Here is a 6,000-nt window from a genome sequence, read left to right as displayed (position 1 = left end):
AGTAAGGGTGAGCTTAAAAGAAATTGATCAGTATCACTGAAGCAAACTAAGGCAGTAGACACATATATTGTCTGCTTTATTTTAGTGTGCTTATGTTGATCAAAAAGACTAAGGGTCCGCATGAGTGCATACAGTATGTTTGTGGCATGTCATAAAAGGAAAGTAAAGATGGATTATTGAGCTGGTGATAAGCTGTAGCGATACACAGATCATTAAAGCCACTGTTCAAGCCACCTGCAGACTCAGAAGCAGTGGTTACCAGCACAGTTTCAGATGGGGAAAATTTTTGTTAGAAAGTTTTGTTAATTCAATTTAACTCAAGAATTGCATAGATTAACTAAATTATGACAGAGGGAAGAATCATGGACTCACAACTGTCTCTCCTAGCTCCTGGACACTGATGGTATCAAACAACTGAGCAAATATTATTTATCTTGTTGCTGTTGCTTGTCAGGATATGTCACTATGTAGGTAAGGCTGGACCCAAGATGCAGCCAACACAAGGGAGACGGTGCAGAATGTTTAATAAACAAAAGAACTTACAGCACAAGCACAGGGAACCACAAGGGATGACAACAGGAGACATGAACAGGCAACATGAACAGCTCGGGGAAACCCCAGAGATCAACAGACGAACCGACACAGACAAAGGGAAGCACAATGACTATATAGACACCAGGGAGGCAAGGGTGATTGAACACAGGTGAAACACATTAGGGTGGGGCAGACAATCACCACACAGAGAAACAGGACCATGACAGGAAGTAACATTGAGACACACAAGGAAACCAATTACAAAATAAAACAGGAAGTGACAAAAGTCCAAAACAAACTAACAAAAAGTGCAATGGCAAACCATGACATTGCTTAGCACATTAAATTGATTTACAGCACACAAAGAAGAAAATCCATCTGCAGCCTTGAAAAGTGACAATGAAGAAAGATTTCTCATGCTGCTGCCTATCCTGGATCCCGAGCAGGGAAACTACTTGTTTCTGTCTGCTCGGTGTGCTCATTGTTCTTTACATGCTGGCTGGCGCTGCCATATTTTCTTTCTTGGAGAGTCCAGCAGAGTTACAGGCACACCAGCTCTGGGAAAGGAGGTTAAGGGACTTCAGTCATGAGCATAAAATTAGTTGCGAAGACCTGAAACATCCGTTGCGCCACTATGAAGAAGCCAGGACAGCAGGTATCCAGACAGAGCAAGGCAGAGCCCTTTGGGACATCCCAGGTGCTTTCTATTTTGTGGGAACTGTAGTCTCCACCATTGGTGAGTCAAAATTAATGGTATATTAACCCACAAGCCGCAACTACTAACCTAAAACAGAATACATTGTCATTTCCCAGATTGTCCCACATAGCATAAGGGTTATTTTAGGGTAATGTTCTTCAAATCACACCACATACATATGCAGTTTAGCAGATTATTTTATATTACCATCCTGTCAAGTTGCAACTTGAATTCTAACTTAGTCATGATTTTATAGCTGCTGTTGATTAGCAACATTTGATAACTTAATATACTCATAGGTAAAGTAGTTTTCACAATCGATATAAAACATACCCCATCACCCAGTGAATTCTGTATCATTCTGACTGTGACAAATAGAAACAGATAAAAATAGAGGTGAGTTGTTCAGTGTGTCCAGATACAGACAGGATCCCTTGATGATCAACCAATACCATGTCCAAGAAACATGAATCTATAACAATTAAACACAATTTAACTAATCATAAAAACCTAATTATTCATATGAAGCCAACAAACTCCACAATAGCCTAAAAATTTAAACCAGCCTCATCTCTGAGAATCAATTTACAGCCTTTGTATTCTTTACACTATCTTTTGGCACCCTTGGCAAATGGCACTGACCCAGATCAATTTCCTCTCCATAACAACTTCTGTATTTACTGACTGTAGGAGCCATACATGTAAGTTTGCATATTCACAGGCGTGGTTTGTGTGGGCACACTGCATTGGCACTTTGGTGGAGGGTGTGTCACTGTGGGTTGTACTCCGAGATTATTTCTAACTCCACTCCACCTCTTCGTTCGGCTTTGGACCATGGTGTGGGGTGAATGTCGGAAGTGAAACTCTCTGTTGACCGCTTCGCTTTGAAACATTACATGATGTAATCTGTGTGCTTTGCTTTGTTATCTTTAATATTGCGTCTGTAAGTTATTGGAGCTGCATCGCTATGATGAAGTAATAAATGTGACAGAGCCTCAGAAACAAGAATGGATGTTTATTGTGCGCGTCAACAATTATCTTCCGTATTTAGCCCACTGCGGCTCATTGAACTTTAAGTGATCACCAGTTTAGCCGCAATACTGACTGAAGTTGTTTCATAATGCAATTCCACATCTGGGGTTTGTGACACTGAAAAGGATATTCCCAAGGCAAAACATTTAATACATTACATTACTCACAATGACTCCTGTCTGTGTGCCCTAACTAATGTGCTGCCTTTCCTTCCTCTTATTCAAAACACTGTCCCAAAAACATTACTTCAACATCTTTGATGTGGAACTCACATCAACCAAAACATACATCAAAGCACTGTTTTTTGTTGATTCTCACTTTCAGTTCAAGAGTGGGTCTATGATAAAGAGTCCATCCATAGCACCATGCCTGGCTTGGCATGGCTAAAAGTTTGGAGGTTTTCCAGCACTGTAGTGATCTATCCTGATTGATGTAAACGGCGGAATCAATAAATGGATATCCTATATTTAATGCTGATTTATGAGATCTTATTATATATGAGTGAGGGAGAGAGTACACTGTGTGCTCAGTGTGCTCTGACTAAATAAATGATTCCAGTCAAAGACAGCAAAGTGACCCTATGACTAAGGCAACCTTATTGTCTCATCTAGGATGTATCCATTTTCACCCCTTCCACAGGATCTCAGAAATCTGAGAGAAAATAGAAACCACAGGAAGATTACAGAGGGTGGGTGGTAGACATTAACAGCACTGGGAATTGGGTATTTATCTACATGACACTTTTTGATTATGTAGGGGAAGTGTGAGTAAGCAATAGTGAGTATATTAATAGCAAGCATCTGTGAATAATCAATTGCCTGCTGTTCAGTAAGGTGACTGCACTCACAAAGATAATGTAGCCTAACAAATGACACACTTCTATTGACACCTACAAATCTTCCCAAACAGCTAATTACTAACACTAACATTTTTATTAATATTGTGTGAATGTCAAATGCTGTACAACAACTGCTGAAGTGTTACTAGGGAAAAGTCAAGAGTTCATCAGCATTAATACATTTCCGTAATTTTCTCTCTCTCAAATTAAATCGAAGGCAACTGGACTTGTATTTGTCTGTGGAAGACGTTTCGCCTCTTATTCAAGCCAAGAGGACAGATGGTTTGAAAGGGGAGTCAAGGAAGCCATCTATGTAAAAGTGGAGAGGCCATCGCTAAACAGGGGAGGGGGTCTGCGACACCATCTATCCCCCATCTACAATGTCGCCCTTTCATCGGTTCCCAGGAGAGTCAACAACATAACCTCAGACGACTCTCAACGATCGTCATCCACCAGGGGCTCACCTGACCCTAACGACGGTCGTCCACATGAGACCACAACAATGGTCAGGTGAAACCAGTACTTTCACAGGTACTTTGGTGGACCCACCCACAAGAGGTTCAATACCTGGGTCCTCTCCACTTTCTTGGTCAGACTAGTGCGGACTAGAGAGACCAATACATGATGAACTGATGAAGCAACTTGGATAAGAGGCGAAATGTCTTCCACAGACAAATACAAGTCCAGTTGCCTTCGATTTAATTTGAGAGAGAGATAACTATGACCTGGACGAATGAGAACATTCACAGACACATTTCCGTAATTTAGGAGTTTGCTCATCAAATTGTATGTGGAAATGACCACATGTTTACTCATACAAAGGTCACAGTATAGTTTAAGGAGACTTACAGTAAAATAATCGATACATCTGTGGTCAAAACCCCAGACTGGGCTTTAAAATCGTGGCGCCTCAAAACTGAGGAGGTTCAGCTCAGAGAAACGCCGCCTCCTGCTGTACTGACAGGAGGGACTGGAGAGAGGAAAGCACTGCCTCCACTATGTTTAACGTGATGATTACCTGATGCGCGAATACAGTATAGGATTATTAAAAATATATGTACTGTAGGTTAATAATAATTGTGCCCTCCCATGCATTTCCCCTGCTAACATTATAGCCGCATTTTGAACAAAAAGTAGGCCTACCTGGAACTTTAAGTTAAGCAAAAGTGTTACTTGACATTACATTATTCACAGCACTTGAGGACATAACATGAACGAAAATACGGGACAAATTGCGTCCTGTATATATTCAATAGTCTACAGGACGCAGCATTTTATTTTCAAATACGTGACGATCCCGTATGATACGTGACCGGTGGTAACCCTAGCCACTCCGGTTGTTGTGGTCCTTTATTTTTTTTGAAGTCCTGTTTCAGTTTTTTTACCTTCTCCCGGACCTAATTGTGTGTGGAAAATGTGTTTGCTCTCTCCCTGCAGACTTTTAAACATCACAGTACATCTGTGTACTAAGTAACTCTCGTCCTTTTTGTTGCTGTCCTGCTGGTTGCATGTGGGGCTGCCTCCCTCTGTTCAGCCAAGGAGGGCTGGACTTACTTGGAGTCCCTCTATTTCTGCTTTGTGGCATTCAGCACAGTGGGCTTTGGAGACTTTGTAAGTGGCCAGAAGGAGCACCGTGAGGACACATGGGCCTACCAGGTTGCTAATGTCTCCTTATGCTCTTGGGAGTGTGCTGCACTTACTCCCTCTTTAATGCCATCTCTGTGATCATCAAACAGGGACTGAACTTGATGCTGAAGACACTGGCCTGGATATACAGCAGTATCTGCCACTATAGACTTCAACTCAGACCCCTATTCAAACTCTGTTTTTCTGACTCTGAGTCACCTATTTGTTATTGTTAAGATAACCCTCTGCATAGTCAACAGCTGCAAGCCATTTCCAGTTCAGCCCTGTAGCACTCGTGTGGATGATTATATCCAGTGTTGTGTGCTTCCAAAATGAGTGACTATGCCTGTGGTTTGGTTTTTGGCACATTTATGCGTGGAAAATTCCGAAAACTAAGACACAAAATCATCAACAACCGGTCCATGTTCTGTTTCATCTACGAGTATAACAATTACATCACTTTCAGCCATCAACAGTTTTTTGAACTTGCTGATCTAAAAAAAGATTAGAAATGAGGCAACAAAAATTCCAGAGGTGCAATTTCAAGGATAACGCATTACTGAGCCTAACACACTAGAACCTCATAAAATATACTGTCCAGCCAAATGAGATTTTAATTTACATTAAAATCAAAGAAGTTTATCCGTATAAAGATATGGCCGGTTTTTGTTGAATGCTGTGGGAATATCAGTGGCTTAAGTTTTGTAACACCATTTGTATATACAGGTACAGAACATAACTTTGGACCACTCAGCAGCAGTCCAGTCCTTTTTGTCTGTAGCCCAGGCGAGACGCTTCTGACGCTGTCTCTTGTTCAAGAGTGGTTTGACACAAGGAATGCAACAGCTGAAACCCATGTCTTGCACACGTCTGTGCGTGGTGGTTCTTGAAACACTGACTCCAGCTGCAGTCCACTCTTTGTTAATCTCCCCTACATTTTTGAATAGGTTTCGTTTCACAATCCTCTCCAGGGTGCGGTTATCCCTATTGCTTGTACACTTTGTTCCACCACATCTTTTCGTTCCCTTCGCCTTTCTATTAATGTGCTTGGACACAGAGCTCTGTGAACAGCCAGCCTCTTTAGCAATGACGCTTTGTGTCTTGCCCTCCTTGTGCAAGGTGTCAATGGTCGTCTTTTGGACAACTGTCAAGTCAGCAGTCTTCCCCATGATTGTGTAGCCTACAGAACTAGACTGAGAGACCATTTAAAGGCCTTTGCAGGTGTTTTGAGTTAATTAGCTGATTAGAGTGTGGCACCAGGTGTCTTCAATAT

The sequence above is a fragment of the Seriola dumerili genome, unplaced genomic scaffold (genome assembly GCF_002260705.1).
Source record: "Seriola dumerili isolate Sdu_G_001 unplaced genomic scaffold, Sdu_1.0 BDQW01001731.1, whole genome shotgun sequence".
In the NCBI taxonomy this organism is placed as follows: Eukaryota; Metazoa; Chordata; class Actinopteri; order Carangiformes; family Carangidae; genus Seriola; species Seriola dumerili.
The sequence above is the reverse complement of the archived record's forward strand: the minus strand, read 5'-3'. Positions refer to the sequence as shown.